This window comes from Pelophylax lessonae (assembly GCF_965119305.1).
Source record: "Pelophylax lessonae genome assembly, chromosome: 12".
Lineage (NCBI taxonomy): Eukaryota > Metazoa > Chordata > Amphibia > Anura > Ranidae > Pelophylax > Pelophylax lessonae.
Genome location: NC_138779.1, coordinates 214,796,955 through 214,822,378, shown reverse-complemented (window position 1 = coordinate 214,822,378; position 25,424 = coordinate 214,796,955). Strand labels below are relative to the sequence as shown.

Below are 25,424 nucleotides of genomic sequence, written 5' to 3'. Positions count from 1 at the left end.
CTGTGGGCACCTGGCTGTGACAGTTTGCGGCTTCACAGCCGGGTACCCACTGCGCATGCGCGAGTCGCGCTGCGCGTCTTGATTGGCCGGCAATCTTCTGGGACCTCTGACATGTCCCAGAAGATTGCAGGGAGGGAGGGGGAGAGGAGAACTTCCGCTCAGGGCGCCGCCCTCCCCAAAAAATGACATGCCAAATGTGGCGTGTCAGGGGGTTAGAATACCTAAAGCGGAAGTTCCAAGAGTAGTAACAAGAGGTGCACCAGATGGGCAACAATTCAGCCCTCTGTAGGGTGATCATTTTCATTTCCATCAAACAATATGGCATCCTTTTCTTCCTAACACATTTTTTTTTTTTTTTTTGGTTGAACCGGATGGACTTGTGTCTTTTTTCAACCTGACTAACTATGTAACATTACCCAGTCCATACCAGTTGTGATATTTGGGGTGATAGCTCCAAGGGATCACGTGCACAAGCCGGGTAAACTTAAACAAGAAGTGGTTTATTTTCTTCCATAACAGAAACAAGGCTTCCAGCAGAAAACAGTTCAGAAAACAGGCATAACTTAAAAGTCCGCTTAACTTCAGCATAAATGGTAATTACAATACAATACGGGCTTTTGGCAGGGGTTTACCCCAGGTATGTCGTCCCAAGCAGCAGCTCGTCTCCAGCCACCATGCAGCACACAAACACACTTGTTTCAGCAGCTCAGCTTCATAGGTGTATGTCCAACTCCTACTCTCCCCACCAACTGACACTTCTTTCTGTTAGGAGCTGGTCTCTCTGGGAGACGGCTTAACCCTTGCCTTCCTGTGATCCCATACCTCCCTTAAAGGGACCACAGCCCACATATTGGTGCAATGTAACACCCATCCAGGACCCAACCTCTATGACCTCCACACAGTATAGATCCTAACACATTACCCAGTTCATACCAGTATAGATCCTAACACATTACCTAGTCCATACCAGTATAGATCCTAACACATTACCCAGTCCATACCAGTATAGATCCCTAACACATCACCCTGTTCATACCAGTATAGATCCTAACACATCACTCAGTCCATACCAGTATAGATCCTAACACATCACTCAGTCCATACCAGTATAGATCCTAACACATTACCCAGTCCATACCAGTATAGATCCTAACACATTACCCAGTCCATACCAGTATAGATCCTAACACATTACCCAGTCCATACCAGTATAGATCCTAACACATCACCCAGTCCATACCAGTATAGATCCTAACACATCACCCAGTCCATACCAGTATAGATCCTAACACATTACCCAGTTCATACCAGTATAGATCCTAACACATTACCTAGTCCATACCAGTATAGATCCTAACACATTACCCAGTTCATACCAGTATAGATCCTAACACATCACCCTGTCCATACCAGTATAGATCCTAACACATTACCTAGTCCATACCAGTATAGATCCTAACACATCACTCAGTCCATACCAGTATAGATCCTAACACATTACCCAGTCCATACCAGTATAGATCCTAACACATTACCTAGTCCATACCAGTATAGATCCTAACACATTACCTAGTCCATACCAGTATAGATCCTAACACATTACCCAGTTCATACCAGTATAGATCCTAACACATCACTCAGTCCATACCAGTATAGATCCTAACACATCACCCAGTCCATACCAGTATAGATCCTAACAAATTACCCAGTCCATACCAGTATAGATCCTAACACATTACCCAGTCCATACCAGTATATATCCTAACACATTACCCAGTCCATACCAGTATAGATCCTAACACATTACCCAGTTCATACCAGTATAGATCCTAACACATTACCCAGTCCATACCAGTATAGATCCTAACCAGGGCCGCTGATAGGGGGGGACCACCAGCCCTCTTGTAGGGGGCCCGAGCACACAGGGGGGCCCACACAGAGAGGGGGATTAGTGATGGACAACAAATACAGAAATCTTCCTCCAGCACCTGAATCTGATCTGTCCCTCTCCCTGCTATCAGCTTTTTTCTGTTGAGAAAGAGAGAGTTGTCCCTCATTAATCCCCCTCCCTTGTGTGGGCCCCCCCCTCCCTCCCAGCACTTATCTCTGCTCAGTTTATTTGTAAATTGTAACTTTGTTTCTCTCTCTCTGTCTCTCTGATCACTGAGCTTCAACTGCCCAGCCTGTATATTTTTCTCATCTCATCTTCTTTTTTTTTTAACATAGTTTTTTTTTTTTAGATTTAGCAGGAATTATGCGAGTTATGTTATATTTGTGTCTGATAATAGTGATTTTGTTGTAAGTTTTAGCTAAATATAGCTTTAATATTTTATTGGGGAATGGGGGGGGGGGGCCTCCGCGATTTCTAACAACAGCCCTGATCCTAACACATCACCCTGCCCATACCAGTATAGATCCTAACACATTACCCAGTTAATACCAGTATAGATCCTAACACATCACTCAGTCCATACCAGTATAGATCCTAACACATCACCCAGTCCATACCAGTATAGATCCTAACACATCACTCAGTCCATACCAGAACGTAGTACTACGTCGTCAGACGATAACGAGCCACTCTGCCGCAGTAATATTACTGTGGGCGGAGGTAAAGTGGTTAAAGCAAAATGCATCTAAATACAAGTTTGAATGACCAGCGTGCCCCCTCTCAATGCAGAATGACCAGCGTGCCCCCTCTCAATGCAGAATGACCAGCGTGCCCCCTCTCAATGCAGAATGACCAGCATGCCCCCTCTCAATGCAGAATGACCAGCTGTCCCCTTTCAATGCAGAGTGACCAGCGTGCCCCCTTTCAATGCAGAATGACTAGCATGCCCCCTTTCAATGCAGAGAAACCAGCGTGCCCCCTTTCAATGCATAGAGACCAGCGTGCCCCCTTTCAATGCAGAGAGACCAGTGTGCCCCCTTTCAATGCAGAGTGACCAGCGTGCCCCCTTTCTATGCAGAATGACCACTGTGCCCCCTTTCAATGCAGAATGACCACCGTGCCCCCTTTCAATGCAGAGAGACCAACGTGCTCCCATTCAATGCAGAGAGACCAGCGTGCCCCCTTTCAATGCAGAATGACCAGCATGCCCCATTTCAATGCAGAGAGATCATCGTGCCCCCTTTCAATGCAGAGAGATCATCGTGCCCCCTTTAAATGCAGAGAGACCAGCGTGCCCCCTTTAAATGCAGAGAGACCAGCGTGCCCCCTTTAAATGCAGAGAGACCAGCGTGCCCCCTTTCAATGCAGAGTGACCAGCGTGCCCCCTTTCAATGCAGAGAGACCAGTGTGCCCCCTTCAATGCAGAGAGACTTACCAGCAGCGGCCGCTTCTCCTCAGTTCCCCACGTCTCCTCAAGTCCTCCCGCCCCCCTCCTCGGCCAATGGCATGCGTTCGCCTTTCGGCCAATCAGGAAGCTGGTCTCGGACCCGCTTCCTGATTTGCCAGGAGGAGGATCCGTGTGACAATATCGAATTTTCATTCGCTATTGTCACACAATGGGTGGGCTCGGGGCGCACTGCTCTGCGCCCCGGGTCCACCCTTTTTTGAAGCCCATTAGAGCCTCTGTGACAGTGCCAGGCTGCTGACTCACTCGCTGCTAAACTGACTGAGCAGTGAGGAGAGGCAGCATAGGCGGGGCTTGGCTTGCAACCCCACCCCACCCTACACCAATGGACAGGTGAGGCACAGTCCAGCCCCGCCCCGCCATTTTCAGCCATAGGGCGGCTGCGCTGGACATCTCCCAGCCTAAAGATGGAGGCAGCAGCAGACAGTGGGTGAACTATGTATGTCAGAGTCAGACAGAGTGACACTGCCGATGCGCCCCCCCCAGATGTTGCACCCGGTGCGGCTGGCCCCCCCTGCACCCTCCACGCTACGCCACTGTGTTAAAGTATCATACAGGAAACCAAAAAGGAAAATGTGTCAATTTTTAACCATTTATGTTACTCCTCACTTGGTAAAATAACATTTTGTATTGGGAAAGTTGCTGTGAACTGAAAACATGACTAAAGCCCAGTACACACGTACCGATTGTCGGCCGTAAATATTCGGCCGCCGACCGATCGGCCAATTGTAGGCTTGTTAGTATGATGCTTCCGACAGCTGAGAGCGCATTTTCGGCCGAACAGAATCTGTCGTGCAGACTTTAAAATATTTGTTGGCTGTCACCAGAACGGCCGATTGTTCGCCAGTCAGTACAGATTTCGGCCGACAGACAGCAGATTTGCAAGACTGGGCATGCTCAGAAAAGGAAAAAGACAAGGAAAGTTAACCATCACATGACATCACTTCTGCAGTCGGCTGTTGTTGGCTGACAAAATTCGTGTGCAGTCTTTTGCAGTTTTCAACAGATATGACAGCCCTGGACAAAAGACGGCCGATCGTTTGGCCGATGATCGGTACCTGTGTACGGGGCTTTAATCACTAAAACACTGAAGCAGCAGAGTTTGTGAAAATTAATATTTGTGTCATTCCCAAAACTTTTGGCCATGGCTGTATATACTGTGTATGTAACTATTTCTATAGCAGACCATGCAGCTCCTATGGATTCAATTGCTTGGTAACACAAATTGCTAATCAGCCAATCACATGGCAGCAACTCAATGCATTTAGGCATCTAGACGTGGTGAAGACAACTTGCTGAAGTTCAAATTGAGCATCAGAATGGGGAAGAAAGAGGATTAAGGTGACTTTGAATGTGGCATGGTTGTTGGTGCCAGAGGGGCTGGTCTGAGTATTTCAAAAACTGCTGATCTATTAGGATTTTCAATCATCTCTCAGGTTTACAGAGAATGGTGAGAAAAATAGAAAATATCCAGTGAGCGGCAGTTGTGTGGAGAAAAATGCCTTGTTGATGTTAGAGGTCAGAGGAGAATGGGCAGACTGGTTCCAGATGATAGAAAGACAACAGTAACTCAAATAACCACTCGTTACACCCAAGGTATGCATAATACCGTCTCTGAACACACAACACATGGAACCTTGAAGCTGATGGGCGACAGCAGCAGAAGACCACACCGGGTGCCACTCCTGTCATCTAAGAACAGGAAACTGAGGCTACAATTCGCACAGACTCACCAAAATTGGACAATAGAAGATTGGAGAAATGTTACCTGGTCTGATGAGTCTTGATTTCAGCTGCAACATTCAGATGGTAGGGTCAGAATTTGGTGCATGGATCCATCCTGCCTTGTATCAATGGTTCAGGCTGGGGGTGGTGGTGTAATGGTGTGGGGGAGAAGGGGGGTAATGGTTCAGGCTGGTGGTGTAACGGTGTGGGGGATATTTTCTTGGCACACTTTGGGCCCCTTAGTACCAATTGAGCATCGTTTATGCACCACAGCCTACCTGAGTATTGTTGCTGACCATGTCCATCCCTTTATGACTACAGTGTCCCCATCTTCTGATGGCTCCTTGCATCAGCATAATGCACCATGTCACAAAGCTCCAATCATCTCACCACTGGTTTCTTCACCATGACAATGAGGTCACTGTACACCAATGGACTCCACACTCACCAGATCCGGTCACTGTACTCCAATGGCCTCCACACTCACCAGATCCGGTCACTGTACTCCAATGGCCTCCACACTCACCAGATCTGGACACTGTCCTCCAATGGCCTCCACACTCACCACATCTCATCCAATAGGGCACCTTTGGGATTTGGTGGAATGGAAGAGTCCCATCATGGATGTGCAGCAACTGCGTGATGCTATCATGTCACTATGGAGCAAAGTCTCTGAGGAACATTTCCAACACCTTGTTGTATCTATGCCTCGAAGAATGAAGGCAAAAGGGGGTCCAACCCGGTACTAGCAAGGTGTACCCAATAAAGTGACCGGTGAGTGTATTTATCTCATGTGATCATAAGCGCCATCTAGTGACCATAATACAGTATTTGTTATTAAATATGTCAGTCAGGAAGGAAACAGAAATTTTTGCTCACTAGATGGTGCCTACAATCTTAGAAGATAATTATATGTAGCACTGCCCCCTAGGGAGCTGCTGAGATTGGATTCCCCTGGGTTACCCATAGCAGCAGTCCATAGAATCTTATCACTTTAACGCTTGGCTCAAACAATGAACAGTCCAGGGGATTTGGTTTTTGTGTTTTATTTTAGAACTCGGATGGGAGAAGGGAATGAGTGGGATACTCCAACTTGAACTATGCACAATCTCTGAGGACTCTGACTGCAGGATGCGGCAAGGCTGCTGCTTCACTTTGCCACTGAAGTGAAGATGAAGAACATGGACTCTTTCTAAGTTACTCTTCAGGGTCTAACTTGGCATCCCCCTTTCTCACTTGCCGTGTGTGCTAGCCCCGGTCCACTGACTCTCACCGGCAGTGGTGTATTTTGGTTTTGTGCTGCCCTAGGTGAGACTAAAATTTGGCGCCTCCCTCCCCTCCTATGTAAATTTGCCCCACCCCTTCCTGTTTAACGGATGTGACTCCCTCCAAAATTGAAGGACTACAAGTTCCAGCAAGAATCCCTGAGATCTCACCAGAGGGGGGAGAGAAAGAGAGAGACCTCCTAGCCCTGCCTGCAGTCCCTCCTGTGCCCCCCTGTCTCTGGGTAGGTGTGTGTAATGCACCTACCTCCCGCCTGTCCTCGTCCTCTGGGCCCTTGGTCAGCTTGTCTTCCTGTTGATGTCCTAGCTGGGAGCGGAGAGGAGGTTTGAGAAGGAGTGCAGGCTCTGGGAGGCGCCAGGGATCGTGCCCCCACTGCTGCTCAGGTCAGGGTGGTACCATGGCAGTGGAGGTCTTCTTCCTCCTGGGCTCTCGGTCCTCCAGGGTCAGCCGGCTGCCTGCTTGGTGTGTGAAGACGTCACAGCGGCTGCTGTCAGCGGCCAATTAGCGGATTTTGCTCCGATGCCCTGCACCCCGCTGTCACCAGACTGGTGGGACACTTTGGGGCACCACGAGCACTAGGCATGGAGGAGGAGGAAGGTAAATCCTCCTCCACTTTGAATTATAGGCAGGACTAGGGATTCACAGCTGTGATATCACTGGTTGCTAGACGCCAAGGGGCTCTAGCAACCAGTGGCCAAAAGAGTCTCAGATGGAGGTGGGGGTGACTATTTTGCTGCCCCCCTGCAAAGTGCCACCCTAGGCCTGGGCCTTGTTGGCCTAGGCCAAATTACAGCACTGCTCATCAGAGTGATCCCCTCCCAGGGCAGACCACTGGCAAGCTCCCTGGTACTCACAGACACTGTTTTTCCTCAGGTTGCTCTGCCACTTGCTCCACAGTCAGTATCCTCTGGACCTCCTGGTTTAGCACCACACTTTTGGTCCACTAGGCCAACTGCCTGTGACCACCTTCCACACTGACAGGAGGAGAGGCAGCCTTCGCCCTCCTCTTGGGACCTGGCTTCCTGCCCAAAGACACCCTGTCACATGTGCCCCTGGTTTTTATGACCTATCCCAGGATGCACCGCTGTTGTGCCAACCCACTGGGACAGCCACAAAAGCCTGTGTGTCACTGGCTGGGTTTCCTCCACTGTCCAACAAGCTCCCCTATTGGATACAGTGGGGACACTCCCTCAGCCCAGATCAATCACACATAGACACATGTAACAGGCAGAACTAACAATCAGACTCCCCTGATAAGCAGATGGAGCAGACTATGCTTTTCCTAGCACCTATCTAGGAGGGTGCTACATATATAATGGAGAATATGGCAAGTTTCGTTGAAACTGTGCAGGTATGTGTCACATTCATTGAACAAACTTTTTATATATAGTCTCTTTTTTTCTGGGGTTCAACTTTAACCACTTGCCGACCGCCACATGACTATTTACTGCTGCGGTCAGCCCCTCACAGGCCTGTGAGGCTCTAGGGAGCGAGCGCGCGCCGCCGGAGGCGCGCTCCCGCTTCGGTCACGGACCCCGCTGGGCACTCGCGATCATCCGTTACACCAGGAGAAAGGCAGGCGGCTAATGTAAACTAAGCCGCCTGTCATTCTTCCCTGTGTAAGAATGGAGATCATACGGTTCTGCTATGTAGGATCGTTGATCTCTGTTCTTACACAAGTAGCCACATCCAATCACAGTTAGAAGCACGCCCCTAGGGACACACTTAACCCTTCCCTCTCAAAAAAAGTTAACCCCTTCACTGCCAGTGTCATTTTTACAGTAACAGTGCATATGTATAGCACTGATTACTGTAGTAATGTCACTGGTAGCCCCAAAAGTGTCAAAAATGTCAGTCAAGGGTCTGATCTGTCCGCCGCAATGTCGCAGTCCCGCAAAAAAAATCGCAGATCGCCGCCATTACTCGTTAAAAAAAAAAACAACAAAAATCTTTCCCTTAGTTAGTAAACGCAATAACTTTTGCGCAAACCAATCAAAATACGCTTTTTGCGATTTTTTTTTTTACCAAATATATGTAGCAGAAAACAAATTGGCCTAAAATGTTAAAAAATTTTGATTTTTACTTTTTTTTTGGAATTTCATATAAAAAAATGTGAAAAATATTGTTATTTTTGCAAAATTGACGCTCTTTTTTTGTTTATAGCGCGTGATCAAAAAATCGCACAGGTGATCAAATACCACCAAAAGAAAGCTCTGTTTGTGGGAAAAAAAGGACGTCAAATTCGTTTAGGTACAGCGTCGCACGACCGCGCAATTGTCCGTTAAAGTCACGCAGTGCCGAATCGCATAATAGGCCCTGGTGAGGAAGGGGGTAAAATCTTCCGGGGCTTAAGTGGTTAAGACTTTGTCATTCTCAATCATTCACTAGGGAGGCGCTTGAAAAGCACTCTAGAAGTGGGAGACATGCCAGTCTCAATATGAATTGTGGAAGATAACTTTTTTCACCCTATCACAGCTATATTATGTCATTATTATTATTATTCAGGATTTCTATAGCGCAAGCAGTTTACGCAGCGCTTTACAATGTTAGAGGGAGACAATACAGTTACAATGCAATAAAATACAAGAGGATTAAGAGGGTCCTGCTCAGAAGAGCTTACAATCTAATGGGGTGGGGCAGGTGGTACAAGAGGTTGTAACAGTAGGGAATGAGGTGTGATAGGCTTCCCTGAAGAGATGAGTTTTCAGGGATCGCCTGAAAGCAACTAGAATAGGAGATAGCCGTACAGGTTGAGGTAGAGCGTTCCAGAGGATGGGAGAGGCCCTGGAGAAATCCTGGAGATGAGCATGGGAGGGGGAGACAAGAGAGCTTGAGAGTAGGAGGTCTTGAGAGGAGCTGAGAGGACGGTTTGGGTGATATTTAGAGACAAGTTTGGTGATGTAGCTCGGGGCAGAGTTGTGAATGGCTTTGTATGTTATGGTTAGTATTTTGAATTTAATTTGCTGGGCAATCGGGAGCCAGTGTAGGGAGATGAGAGTATGTCATGAGAATAGAAAGAGGAACAAAAGCTCCACAAAAAGAGAAATGATTTCCCACCAAGGTAGCAGCTAAAATAACCTTCACTTCCATCTGGAGACCATATAGGATGTGCAACTGTTCACTTCTACAGGAACCAATCCTAATACTTCTACTAATGCTATACATTTAAAAATAATACTTTTCTAAAATAAATATTGAAAAAAAAAATATTATTAAACAGTCACCCATTGCCACTCCAGATGACGTCAGAGTGACGAAACGTGTAGGCCAGAGCCAAGTGTCATAACGTCCCTTCCGGTTTTCCGCAGGAGGGTTCCCGGATGTCCGCATTTAAACGAAACAAGCGCTGATCACCTATTTCGTTGATGTAAGTGAATTATTTTATACAAATAAAGGCGTTTTGAATTTATTACACTATGGGGACCTTTTTTATGTATTCCTGAGGAACCACCCACCCAAGATCCAGTGCTAGAAAAGGAGCCGCTTACGGGCCACTACCACTGTACGAAGGCTTATCACCCCTACCTAGGGGCCTGATTTCTGTTGAGTGTTTACCCCGAGGGGGGAGGCACGAGTGTAGACACTGATCACGCACATCGGGGGTTGTGTTCCCGGAGTTTGGGTCCATCCAAGTGTTTCATCACCGGATTAATTGGATCTACTACCAAGCAGGAGTCCTGCTTGAGGCGAGGGCACTTTTCTCATCACTCACGGACTATTATCATACAGCACTGCCCCCATTATTTGATCAGAGGGACCCCTGGGATAAGGGCCCCCCCCTGTGGACACATTCACAGACTGAGCATAAGAAAAATGAAAAAGAAGAAAGAAAAGAAAAAAAGAAAAAAAAAAAAAAAAGAAAAATGGCTACCTGTGTTTTTGCACTTTATCAATTAATTTCGCTTTTTTTTTGCACGTATGCACTTTGTACAATTGCACTGATTTGCACATTGTTTATGGTAGCACTGGAGCAATTTTTTATAATAGGGCTTTTCTGTGCACAGCAGCACTTGAAGCACTGTAGCTTTATTAGAATCAGGAAGTACTTGCGTGCTTAGCAGTACAGTATGTATGTCTAAGGTCATTATATGCACTTGGCATATATGCTGGCACTAGTTACTATCACACACACTCCCACTATTTATACTATTGGGGCTCACTTATAGGTAACAGAGACACTTTGTTTGTCACTAACTTATTTTATTCAGGTTTATTTTGATCACAGGCAGCGCCATCTCTCACTTGCACATTAGCACTTTTTCAGTAAGCCATAACCTTCAGTCACACAGCTGATGTGATCAGTCTGCTGCAGTCTCCTCTCTCCCACAGTGATTGGACTGTGCATTGTAACTTTGTCTAATTTCCTCAGCCCCCCCCCAGTGATCAGACTGTACATTGTAACTTTGTCTCATTTCCTCAGTTTCTCCCCCCAGTGATCAGACTGTACATTGTAACTTTGTCTTATTTCCTCAGTCTCCCTACCCTCTAGTGACCCAGTGATAAGACTGTACTTTGTATCTTTGTCTCCTTTCTCAGTCCCCCCCCCCCTCCCCCCAGTCTCCCAATGGTCAGACTGTACATTGTAACTTTCTCTCATTTCCATTGTATCCAAATCCGGCTTTAAACTTCTCCACAACAGTATCTCAGACCTGCCTGGTGTGTTCCTTGTTCTTCATGATGCTCTCTGCGCTTTAAACGGACCTCTGAGACTATCACAGTGCAGGTGCATTTATACGGAGACTTGATTACACACAGGTGGATTCTATTTATCATCATTAGTCATTTAGGTCAACATTGGATCATTCAGAGATCCTCACTGAACTTCTGGAGAGAGTTTGCTGCATTGAAAGTCAAGGGGCTGAATAATTTTGCACGCCCAATTTTTCAGTTTTTTATTTGTTAAAAAAGTTTGAAATATCCAATAAATTTCGTTCCACTTCATGATTGTGTCCCACTTGTTGTTGATTCTTCACAAAAAATTACAGTTTTATATCTTTATGTTTGAAGTCTGAAATGTGGCAAAAGGTCGCAAAGTTCAAGGGGGCCAAATACTTTCGCAAGGCACTGTATATATATTTACATATATATATATATAAATATATATATATATATATATATATATATATATACACATACAAACACGTACATACATACAATCCTATATACACAATTCTTTACCCACAGTTGATGCAGAGGAAGGCATAAAAAAACCCAATAAAGCATGATCCAATTTGCTCCAGCAGGGGAAAATCACAGCTGATCACATGTAAACAAGAACATGCCGATTATTGGCTCTCGTCCCCTCACACTGACAGCATGAGAGGAGAGGAGAGCCCATCAGCTGCATTTCCTCACAGGGGAGATCTGCACAGGCAATCAGGGCATTGATGATCAGTGCAGCACCAAAAGTGCCCAGCAGTGATGCCAGTTAGGGCTGCCTTTCAGTGCCCTTCAATGCTGCATATTTGGGCCACCTATCAGTGCCCATCAGTGCCACATAACAGTGCCCATCTGTGCTGGCTATCAGTGCCAATCGGTGCTGCATATCAGTGCCGCCACTGTGCCCATCAGTGCTCACTAGTGCTGCATATCAGTGCTCATTAGTGCTGCATATCAGTGCCACCTATCAGTGTGGCCTATCAGTGCTCATTAGTGCTGCATATTAGTGCTCATTAGTGCCACCTATCAGTACCCATCAATGCTGCATATTAGTGCCCCCTCATCAGTGCCACCACATCAGAGCCACCTCATCAGTGCCCATCAGTGCCACCTATTAGTACCCATCAGTGCCACCTCTCAGTGCTGCCTAACAGTGCCCATTGGTGCCATATATCAGCGCCCATCAGTGCTGCCTATCAGTGCCACCTATCAGTGCCCATTGGTGCCACCTATCAGTGCTCATCAGTGCTCATCAATGCTGCATATTAGTGCCCCCTCATGAGTGACACCACATGGGTGCCCATCAGTGCAGCCTCATGAGCTCACATCCATCAGTAAAGGCGAAAAATTACTTCTTTACAAAATTTTATAACAGAAACTAAGAAAAACTTTTTTTTTTTAATTTTCAGTCTTTTTTTTTTTTCTTTATATCAAAAAATAAAATAAAACCCCAGTTGTGATTAAATACCACCAAAAGAAAGCTCTATTTGTCTAAAAAAAATGATAAACATTTAGTTTGGGTACAGTGTAGCATGACTGTGCAATTGTCATTCAAAGTGTGACAGCGCTGAAAGCTGAAAATTGGCCTGGGCAGGAAGGGGGTGAAAGTGCCCGGTATTGAAGCGGTTAAAGGTGATTTATTCTCCAAAGCAAATACACTTTTACAAACTGGTACTGACTAGTATTACAAAGTTTCTCTTCTCCCTCAGTTTTTCTCCATCACTTATGAGACCCCAAAGCTGATGGAGAGGGGTAGGGTAGGGTCAAACAAAACAATATGCAGGCAACTGGAAATCTGTGGCTTTTTTTGGAACTAAAAGGCAGGTTTCAACCACCCACCGGCTTGTAGACAATTTTGGGGCACTTTTTAGGCATTTTGCTGAGGAACCTCTAAAGAAACCTCATGGCTCCCCTGAAGAAACCTCAAGAAACCCCTGAAGAAACCTCAAGGCTCCCCTGAAGAAACCCCTCAGTTTTTCTCCATCACTTAACTAATGAGACCCCAAAGCTGATGGAGAGGGGCAGGGTAGGGTCAAACAAAATGATATGCAAGCAACTGACATCCTCTAGTCTATATCAACTGATGATGTCATTGGTCGTTAGGCGGTAGGCAGCTAGAAAGTTATAATGATGTACAATGAAAATCTATGGCTTTTTTTGGAACTAAAAGGCAAGTTTCATCCACCCACCGACTTGTATACAATTTTGGGGCAATTTTTAGGCATTTTGCTAAAGCACCTCTAAAGAAACCTCATGGCTCCCTGAAGAAACCTCAAGAAACCCCTAAAGAAGCCTCAAAAAAACCCTCAGTTTTTCTCCATCACTTAGCTAATGAGACCCCAAAGCTGATGGAGAGGGGTAGGGTCGGGTCAAACAAAAATGATTTGTCAGCAACTGACATCCTCTATATCAACTGATGATGCCATTGGTCGTTAGGCGGTAGGCAGCTAGAAAGTAATAATGATGTACAATGAAAATCTGTGGCTTTTTTGGAACTAAAAGGCAGGTTTCATCCACCCACCGGCTTGACTTGTATACAATTTTGGGGCAATTTTTAGGCATTTTGCCAAAGCACCTCTAAAGAAACCTCATGGCTCCTCTGAAGAAACCTCAAGGCACCCCTGAAGAAACCCCTCAGTTTTTCTCCATCACTTAGCTAATGAGACCCCAAAGCTACCAGAGAGGGGCAGGGTAGGTTCAAACAAAAATGATATGCAAGCAACTGATTTCATTTTTATCAACTGATGATGCCATTGGTCGTTAGGCGGTAGGCAGCTAGAAAGTAATAATGATGTGCAATGAAAATCTATGGCTTTTTTGGAACTAAAAATTCAGGTTTCATCCACCCACCTGCTTGTATACAATTTTACAATTGAAGAAAGAAAGCTCATGGCTCCCCTGAAGAAACCTCAAGAAACCCCTGAAGAAACCTCAAGACACCCCTGAAGAAACCTCAAGGCACCCCTGAAGAAACCCCTCAGTTTTTCTCCATCACTTAGCTGATGAGACCCCAAAGCTACCAGAGAGGGGCAGGGTAGGGTCAAACAAAAATTATATGCAAGCAACTGACATCCTCTATATCAACTGATGATGTCATTGTTCGTTAGGCGGGAGGCAGCTAGAAAGTAATAATGATGTACAATGAAAATCTGTGGCTTTTTTGGAACTAAAAGGCAAGTTTCATCCACCCACCGGCTTGTATACAATTTTGGGGCAATTTTTTAGGCATTTTGCCAAAGCACCTCTAAAGAAACCTCATGGCTCCCCTAAAGAAACCTCATGGCATCCCTGAAGAAACCTCATGGCACCCCTGAAGAAACCTCAAGGCACCCCTGAAGAAACCCCTCAATTTTTCTCCATCACTTAGCTAATGAGACCCCAAAGCTGATGGAGAGGGGTAGGGTTGGGTCAAACAAAATGATATGCAAGCAACTGACATCCTCTATATTAGGGATATGCAAACTGTGGCCCTCCAGCTGTTGCAAAACTACAAGTCCCATCATGCCTCTGCCTCTGGGTGTCGTGCTTGTGGCTGTCAGAGTGTTGCTATGCCTCATGGGACTTGTAGTTCTGCAACATCTGGAGGGCCACAAACAAAATGATATGCAAGCAACTGGAAATCTGTGGCTTTTTTTGGTACTAAAAGGCCGGTTTCAACCACCCACCGGCTTGTATACAATTTTGGGGCACTTTTTAGGCATTTTGCCAAGGAACCTCTAAAGAAACCTCAAGGGACCCCTGAAGAAACGTCAAGGGACCCCTGAAGAAACCTCAAGGGACCCCTGAAGAAACGTCAAGGGACCCCTGAAGAAACCTCAAGGGACCCCTGGTTGAAAAAGGCTGATATAGAGTGATCTCCTAAGCAATGTTCTCCAATCTCAGCTTGTATCTGCCTCATATGTTCTTTTACAATCGGTATGACTTCTGACTCGTGTAACTTTCTAAAATCTTCAATAAAATTTAAGTTATATAAAAAAAAACGTACTCTTACCGGATTGCTGTATCCTGTATGGTAGGTTGTGTTTCTACTCGGAAGGCTTGTGGTTTGTCTTCTTATACAATGCCTGCAGATACAGGCTCTGTGTTCAGGAGGAAGTCGGGGCGCTGTGTGCTGATTGGTACTTTGACTTTGAGGTGGTTATGTAATGAATGTTCAAAACTGAATACATGTGAATACAAAAACTTTTTTATGTCATTTTGGATGGAGCAAGGAAGGGTTTTTTTTTTATTGCTGTCTGTGTCCCTCTTGGGGAGAGTTCCACCCACTTTGGGGTTGATTTACGAAAGGCAAACAGACTGTGCACTTTGGAAAGTGCAGTTGCTCCAGAGCTTAGTAAATGAGAAGAAGTTCTGCTGACTTCCATCATCCAATCATGTGCAAAAACATGCTGTTTTTTTATTTTCCTTGCACGTGATTGGGTACTCTCTGCAAAGTGAACTTAGATGTCTTTCTTCAGGAGCTCAGCTATGAGGAGAGATTAGAGGAACTGAATTTATTCTCTCTTGAGAAGAGGAGATTAAGGGGGGATATGATCTCCATGTATAAATACATAAGGGGGGGATATGATCTCTATGTATAAATACATAAGGGGGGGATATGATCTCCATGTATAAATACATAAGGGGGGGGGATATGATCTCTATGTATAAATACATAAGGGGGGGATATGATCTCTATGTATAAATACATAAGGGGGGATATGATCTCCATGTATAAATACATAAGGGGGGGATATGATATCCATGTATAAATACATAAGGGGGGATATGATATCCATGTATAAATACATAAGGGGGGATATGATCTCCATGTATAAATACATAAGGGGGGGGGGGATAGGATCACCATGTATAAATACATAAGGGGGGATATGATCTCCATGTATAAATACATAAGGGGGGGATATGATCACCATGTATAAATACATAAGGGGGGATATGATCACCATGTATAAATAGATAAGGGGGGTACATGATCTCCTTGTATAAATACATAAGGGGGGGATATGATCTCCTTGTATAAATACATAAGGGGGGATATGATCTCTATGTATAAATACATAAGGGGGGGATATGATATCCATGTATAAATACATAAGGGGGGATATGATCTCCATGTATAAATACATAAGGGGGGGATATGATCACCATGTATAAATACATAAGGGGGGATATGATCTCCATGTATAAATACATAAGGGGGGGGGGATATGATCACCATGTATAAATACATAAGGGGGGGGATATGATCACCATGTATAAATACATAAGGGGGGATATGATCACCATGTATAAATACATAAGGGGGGATATGATCTCCTTGTATAAATACATAAGGGGGGATATGATCTCCATTTATAAATACATAAGGGGGATATGATCTCTATGTATAAATACATAAGGGGGTTATATGATCTCCTTGTATAAATACATAAGGGGGGATATGATCTCCATGTATAAATACATAAGGGGGGATATGATCACCATGTATAAATACATAAGGGGGATATGATCTCCATGTATAAATACATAAGGGGGAATATGATCTCCTTGTATAAATACATAAGGGGGGGGATATGATCTCCATGTATAAATACATAAGGGGGGTATATGATCTCCTTGTATAAATACATAAGGGGGGATATGATCACCATGTATAAATACATAAGGGGGAATATGATCTCCATGTATAAATGCATAAGGGGGATATCATCACCATGTATAAATACATAAGGAGGGGGTATGATCACCATGTATTAATAGATAAGGGGGGGACACGAGCTCCATGTATAATTACATAAGGGGGGATATGATCACCATGTATAAATACATAAGAGTCTCACATGAGTTTCTCTCGCAGGGATTTTCCAGCTCTTGCCTAGTACAAAATGAAACATACACTATATTGTCAAAAGTATTGGGACGCCTGCCTTTACACACACATGAACTTTAATGGCATCCCAGTCTTAGTCCGTAGGGTTCAATATTGAGTTGGCCCACCCTTTGCGGCTATAACAGCTTCAACTCTTCTGGGAAGGCCGTCCACAAGGTTTAGGAGTGTGTCTATGGGAATGTTTGACCATTCCTCCAGAAACGCATTTGTGAGGTTCAGGCACTGATGTTGGATGAGAAGGCCTGGCTCTTTGTCTGGCTCTAATTCATCCCAAAGGTGTTCTATCGGGTTGAGGTGCAGGCCAGTCAAGTTCCTCCATCCTAAACTCACTCATCCATGTCTTTATGGACCTTGCTTTGTGCACTGGTTCAAAACATTTGGTGGAGGGGGGATTATGGTGTGGGGTTGTTTTTCAGGGGTTGGGCTTGGCCCCTTAGTTACAGTGGAGGGAACTCTTAAGGCATCAGCATACCAAGACATTTTGGACAATTTAATGCTCTCAACTTTGTGGGAACAGTTTGGGGATGGCCCCTTCCTGTTTCAACATGACTGCGCACCAGTGCACAAAGCAAGGTCCATAAAGATAATATAAATGACCTATATACATTTCACAGGAACACCCAAGGTCCTATTTCTGAGAGGTTCAGACCCAGTGCGGGGACAAGGCCATCTAGAGCCCAGGGTGAACAGGCCAAACTAGCCCTCCCCGCCCAAGATGTATGAGCATTATGTGTTAGCAAAAGTCCCCCCATCAAAAAAGCAGCACTAATCTGCATGCTTATCCCCCTAAGCATTAATTCCCCCTCCTCCCAGGACAAATCTGCCCCCCCCCCTCATCCCTCTCAGCTCAAATCCCCCAAAAAATCACCCTTCCGTGAACAAATCCTCTACTCCTCAAATCCCCCCCCCCCCCCACACACACACACCAAATCCCCCCTCCCAGCACAAATCCCCCCTCCCCAAATGTCCCCTCCTAGGACAAATACCCCCAATCATCCCTACCTGCACATACAGTATTCCCCTCCACCTAAAAAATGTTTCCTCCTAGCACAAATGCCCTTCCCCTCTACCATATCACCACTTCTACCACAAACACCCCAAATCCCCCCTTCTAGCATAAATCCTCTTTCCCATTCCCCCTCCCAACACAAATCACTTTTCCTAGCACCCCCTCACCCATTTCCCCTCCTAGAACAACTCTAACCCCCCCCTCTTCCTCCTACACTCCCCCACCCAACACAAATCCCCCCAATCTCCTTGAGGCACCCCCCAAAATCTCACATGATACCGCAGTGCCCAGTGCAGCCATCCCTCCTGCCCACCCCTTGTCCCGGCCCTGGGTGTAGCAGCCATACTGAGGCTGGCCAGGGCCAGCACTACCTATAGGCAAGGTAGGCGTCCCTTAGGGTTGCCACCTGTATGGGAATTCCTGCTGAAACCTGGACACAGCAGCATACATCCAGTCTCAGCCGGTTTGGGAACTCATAACTCCAGCCCTCGCCAACACCCCACCCCCCTCCAGGACTACTTCTGGCTGTGGCTTCACTCTCTCTAGCCAGCCAACCCCCCCCCCCCCCACTCTCACAGGGCTAATGATTTTTGGCTGCAGCTTCACTGGTGACAGTGCTCCCTCTCCCCCGTCCCCCTCGCCCCCAGTCAATGAAGTGCTAGTCTAATGAAGCCTGAATGCTGCAGCTCACTGCACTGGCCACTCTTTCCCACCAGCCCTACCCCTCTGCCCTCCACCTGCCTCTGATGCCGCCAGACATGCAGGCATTGGTTGCTAGGACCGCTGGTGACCTAGCAACCAGTGATGCTTTTGGAGGTGCAAGAATGCATGAGTTTTTACAGCTGCCTCCTGTTCAACCAACTCTGCCCCCTAACTCCAGATTCACCCACACATCTTTGCAGTGGCTCCAGGAAGGTAACGGGGTTTTTGGCTCTCTCTAATGGAGGTCTCTATAGGGAGGAGGGGGCACTGATATAAGGGAACTTTAATCTAATGGAGGTCTGTAGGAGGGGGCACTGATATAAGGTAACTTTAATCCAATGGAGGTCTGTACTCTGTAAGGAGGGGTGCTGATCAGTGGCGGTCGCTACAGGAGGGCTCATTTACACCATAGTCGCCACTGGTGCTGATGTAAGGTGACTCTGAACTAATGGGGGTCTCTAATGGGCGATGCTGACTACTGATTTGATGGTTGCTGACTGCAACCCAGCCACCTGCACTGCATACATAGGCAGGGCAAAGGGGTGGAGCCAAGGGGGCGGAAAAATGAGGTTTTGTCTAGGGTGTCAAAAATCCTTGCCGCAGCACTGCGTCTGGCTGGCCATACATTTTTCCTTTAGATTTACCAAAACGATATAATATGAGGACAAACCAAAACACTATCAATTAGTATGCAATCAGGCAGGCCCTTGCACTCAGGGGAGGACTGGCAAGGGGGGCAGGGTGGCAATTGCCCCCCTGGCCACTCTGAAAAAGTGGTAAAAACTAGTAAAAAGGCCGCACTCAGGGCTGGATTAATGTAGGGGCCAGACACTGTATACAGCTGTCAGTCCAAAACCAGGTGGGCATGGATGGTGAGCTGATTCCATGGTTCAATAGGCCACTTGACTGGACTTGCCCCCCAGGCCTAAGGCTGCCAGCCCTCCCCTGCTTACACTGCATAGTTGAAGGTCAAATCCAAAGAAAATTGTATATTGTATGGTCAGCCTAAGCATTTGGTTATCTTCCATCACCATGGATTTTCCTGGAACTACCAAGACTGCGATCACTGGGGCAATATAAGATCTACACTTATTTTGGCACCATCTCTTCAGAACAAGTATATCCAAGTGACCTGACCCTTTACGGGATCCCTACTGGCTCAACAACAATCTCAGACCTCCAACTCATCAGTGTCTTATATTTTCCTCTCGATGTTTTTCTACTTAAAGCTGTAAGGAAGGCGCCCTATATTGTGACATGTGTGTGGGTCCTTTGTGGTCGCTATGTTTTGATCCTCAGAAATGTTTTTGAAGGCTTTTCAGGTACTTTTCTTATGAAATGTGTCACTTACCACCAAGTACAAAACACAAGTCTTCATGATTCCACCAGCCTGATGGAAAAAAACAGTTCATATATTCTAATTATCATCATCAGCCAAAAATGAGCGTCAATAAAGAACAAAAACACGTCTGAGAAGCGCGGTTCTCACCTCCCATGAGAAAATAGCCTAATAAAGAAACGAGTGTTTTTCCACCGAAAAAATGTGCATAAGAAAATAGCCTATCGGTAATGTGGTATTGTCAGGTACCTGATCTGAGGCCAAGGTGCTGAGAGGGCTCCCCCTTGCGGCCAGGGGAGGACTGGCACGGGGGGCAGGGTGGCAATTGCCCCCCGGGCCACTCTGAAAAGTGGTAAAAACTGGTAAAAAGGCCTCACTCAGGGCTAGATTAATGTAGGGGCCAGACACTGTATACAGCTGCAAGTCCAAAACCAGGTGGGCATGGATGGTAAGCTGATTCGATGGTTCAATGGGCCATTTGACTGGACTTGCCCCCCAGACCTAAGGCTGCCAGCCCTCCCCTGCTTGCGGCTACGTGCGTCACACCCCTGAAGGTTGTACAGGAGGTGTAGCGCCGAAAGTAGTACAGGTTGCCAACAGGGTGCTGAAGCAACCTTGTATCTTGGCCTAGGCCAACAAGGCCCAGGCCTAGGGTGGCCCTTTGCAGGGGGGGGTGACAAAAAAGCCACCCCTGCATGAAAAAAAACAGCCTCCTCCCAGCTCCTGCAGCAAAAGAGTCCCCACCGCTTGCGCTACACTTTTAGTATAGCGCCAGTCTTATGGGCCGGACTTGGCCAGGTGGCAGGGCCTAAGAGGAAAATTGGTCTTGCGCCCCCATAAAGTGGCCGCATTGCTGCCATTATGATAATACTGGCCAGCAGCCGATGACTGGCCTGACGTTTGGACAGACAGGTTAAAACAACTGGCAGCCGCCAATACTAGTAAGTGTGGCACTGACAGCAGGTCTTAGCAGCCTAACGCTCCGCCTACCCTCCTCTATATGGGGCTTTTGTAGTCTTCTGGATGATAAGTAATGCTGGAACATATACTTTTTTTGCTCATGGTTTTTGCAACCTGCTGATTTGTCTTAGGTTTTACTCTATAGGAACATCTTTACGCCAATTAATCCTTTTTTATTTAGCAAAATGTATTGTAATTAAATATACACAGGTAAAATATCTTTCAGTCTGTGTGTTGACATATTTCGGGGTGATTTTATGCCGGATTGAGTCCTAATGCTTTGATTATTAAATTGGTTTGTGAATGTCACATGACCACCTTCAAATGGAACTGTAGTCGGGCTGGTCCCCATCCCCGGTGTTCCTCCTGGCATAAGTGGCACTGACAGCCAAGAGCGGTACCTGTGTGGTCAGATCAGCATTGTATGTCCAATAATCCACAAATATGGATTTAGCCCAACCCTATCTGCTGCCCAATGTGATGTCATTTAGGGGTATTTTAGCAGGTGAATATGAGCACTTCCACCACTGGAAGTGCTTTTGTTATCATTTAGCACTGGCATTTGTTCTGGCATCAGTTTGAGATGTTTCAGTGATCATTCAGAATTAATTGACAGGTGCATTTGACCTCCTTCTGACCTGCATTTACCTGTTCTTAATGCAGATTTTGCGTTCCAATAGACTTGCATAGGTATGGAAGCAAAAGCCTCTCGACACAGCTTAGGGTCCATTCACACCAGCCGCTACATTGGTGAAGCCTAAAGAGGAAGGGGTGTGGTTTGAGGATGACAGGGGTGGCCCTAAACCGGAAGGGGTGTGGCCTTGGCAGGAAGGGATGGGTCATATTTAAATTAGGGGGTGCACGAGTTTATTCAGGTCTAGGGCAGCACAAAACCTAAATACACCACTGTGCTGAAGAGCTGGGCAGGTGGACACCTGAAGGGTGCCCATCAATGTCGCCTATCATTGCCCATCAGTATGGCATATAAGTGCCACCTATTCACTGCGCATAAGTGATTTTCTAGCAAGAAAAATACTGATTTAAGCAAAAATTGCCAGAAAAGGCGTGGTTATACATCCCAGGGTGGATTCTACTGGTTCTGTTTTTTGATTTGCCGGCTACTTCTGAGAAGCGCGGTTCTCACTTCCAATAGGTGACGAGATTCCAATCGTGAGGGGTGGTCTGTTATTTGTTAAGAAGTAATGTATACTTTATCAAGGGGCTTCAACAACTTCAGCCCCGGGAGATCAACCACCCCCCCCCTTAATGACCAGGCCACTTTTTGCGATTCGGCACTGCGTTACTTTAACCAGCAATTGTGTGGTTGTGGGACGCTGTACCCAAATACAATTTATGTTCTTTTTTTTCCCACACAAATATAGCTTTCTTTATGTGGTATTTGATCACAGTGCCCATCAGTGTGGCATATTAGTGCCTCCTCATCAGTGCCCTTCAGGGCCGCCTCATCAGTCCCGCTTATCATTGCCCATAAGTGCCCATCAGTGCCCACTATCAGTGCCCATCAATGCCACCTATCATTGCCCATAAGTGCAACCTATCAGTGCCACCTATCAGTGCCCATCAGTGTGGTATATTAGTGCCTCCTCATCAGTGTCACCCATCAGTGCCCTTCAGTGCCTCCTCATCAGTCCCGCTTATCATCGCCTATAAGTGCCCATCAGTGCCCACTATCAGTGCCCATCAATGTCACCTATCATTGCCCATAAGTGCCACCTATCAGTGCCCATCAGTGTGGCATATTAATGCCTCCTCATCAGTGCCACCCATCAGTGCCCCTCAGTGCCGCCTTATCAGTCCCGCTTATTATTGCCCATAAGTGCTGTCCATAAGTGCCCATCAGTGCCCACTATCAGTGCCCATCAATGCCACCTATCATTGCCCATAATTGCCACCTCTCAGTGCCACCTGTCAGTGCCCATCAGTGTGGTATATTAGTGCTTCCTCATCAGTGCCACCCAACAGTGCTCTTCAGTGCCGCTTATCATTGCCCATAAGTGCGCCCATAAGTGCCCGTCAGTGCCCACTATCAGTGCCCATCAATGTCACCTATCATTGCCCATAAGTGCCGCCTATCAGTGCGGCATATTAGTGCCTCCCCATCAGTGCCTCCTCATCAGTGCGCATAAGGGCGCCTCATCAGCGCCCATCAGTGAAGGAGAAAAATTACTTATTTACAAAATTTTCTGATGGAAACAAAGACATTTTTTTTTCTTTTTCAACATTTTGGGTCATTTTTTTTTTTTAACCAAAAAATAAAAAACCCAGCGGTGATTAAATACCACCAAAAGAAAGCTCTATTTGTGTGAAAAAAAAAAAAAAAATTGAATTTGGATACAGTGTTGCATGTCCACGCAATTGTCATTCAAAATGAGACAGCGCTGAAAGCTGAAAATTGGCCTGGGCAGGAAGAGGGTGAAAGTGCCCGGTATTGAAGTTGTTAAAGTTGCTGTGACTATAAGTCACAGATATTTGAACGGTTGTGGGGGTGTCACTTGTCATGCAACTTTAGCGTCCACAGTCGCACGACAAGCCGCAGAAGTGTGAATGGAGTCTAACTATGACTGTCAGCTCCACCTAGTGGTCATAATCCGATATTTTCCTGATTGACTCGCTTCTGGGTGAATTAAAAACATTCAACCTGGACACAAATAACAATACAGTAATTTTACCCCCCCCTCCCCCACACCATTTGCACAGAATGTACATGCAGTTTCACAAGACATAGCTTCAGTATATAGTCTGGTTGAAAAAAGACAAAAATCCATCCAATTCAACCCACGGATTTATATATATAAATACACCCCTTGATGTGAGTTCAACTGCGGATAATCAAATTTCCCGTGAAAAGAGCGAGGGTGGAGGGTAGATGAAATGGCAAATGTCAGACAGAAACTGGGTCAGCAGACAGATATGAGGTTAGGGGAAGTTACAGATCTTTTGTCTGATTTGCTCATTTTTTTTTTCATTTCCGTATTTTAATAATGAAAAACACGAATCTCCAGGACCTGGCCTGGGGTGGATTTACTTTGGGTTAAGTGAAGGAAATTGGGGTCTTGTCTAATGAAAGTGTCCCCATCTGTGGAGAGTTTTCAACATTTGCCCGGGGCTGCAGTTCAGAAGAATTGTTGGATGCTTGCACTTCCAGCACCAATGTCCCAGGTACATCCAACCCGAGACCACATCTGCATGGAGTTTGTATATTCTTTTCCATATTTGTGTGGGCTTGGACCCTCATTCCTAGGTTAATTCACTTCTATCAAATAGTTTTTTGCCATAGTGCTCTGTGAATCCTTTATCATGAGTGAACGCTCTATCAAACATGTATTTGAAAAACAAATATGTGTATTAATAATACAAAATAAATGTAACAATGATGTGGGACCTACAAAATAAAAAATGGGGTACCCACATCATTGGGGCGTGCCTGGATATGGTACCTACACAATAAAAAATGGGGTACCCACATCATTGGGGCGTGCCTGGATATGGGACCTACACAATAAAAAATGGGGTGCCCACATCATTGGGGCGTGCCTGGATGTGGGACCTACACAATAAAAAATGGGGTACCCACATCATTGGGGCATGCCTGGATGTGGGATATACACAATAAAAAATGGGGTACCCACATTATTGGGGCGTGCCTGGATGTGGGACCTGCACAATAAAAAATGGGGTACCCATATCATTGGGGCGTGCCTGGATGTGGGAACTACACAATAAAAAATGGGGTACCCACATCATTGGCGCGTGCCTGGATATGGGACCTACACAATAAAAAATGGGGTACCCACATCATTGGGGCGTGCCTGGATGTGGGACCTGCACAATAAAAAATGGGGTACCCATATCATTGGGGCGTGCCTGGATGTGGGAACTACACAATAAAAAATGGGGTACCCACATCATCGGGGCGTGCCTGGATGTGGGACCTACACAATAAAAAATGGGGTACCTACATCATTGGGGCATGCCTGGATGTGGGACCTACACAATAAAAAATGGGGTACCCATATCATTGGGGCGTGCCTGGATGTGGGACCTACACAATAAAAAATGGGGTACCCACATCATTGGCGCGTGCCTGGATATGGGACCTACACAATAATAAAATGGGGTACCCACATCATTGGGGCGTGCCTGGATGTGGGACCTACACAATAAAAAATGGGGTACCCACATCATTGGGGTGTGCCTGGATGTGGGACCTACACAATAAAAAATGGGGTACCCACATCATTGTGGCATGCCTGGATGTGGGACCTACACAATGAAAAATGGGGTACCCACACCATTGGGGCGTGCCTGGATGTGGGACCTACACAATAAAAAATGGGGTATCCACATCATTGGGGCGTGCCTGGATATGGGACCTACACAATAAAAAATGGGGTACCCACATCATTGGGGCGTGCCTGGATATGGGACCTACACAATAAAAAATGGGGTACCCACATCATTGGGGCATGCATGGAT

The 25,424-nt window shown here is 46.0% G+C and overlaps 1 protein-coding gene across 1 annotated transcript in view; it reads right to left on the bottom strand.

Moving 5' to 3' along the window:
• Positions 1-25,424, bottom strand: part of LOC309569027 (uncharacterized protein) — a gene marked incomplete at its 5' end in the record, with an annotated part of 66,422 nt that overhangs the window by 17,712 nt on the left and 23,286 nt on the right. The gene's annotated exons all lie outside the window — the stretch shown is intronic.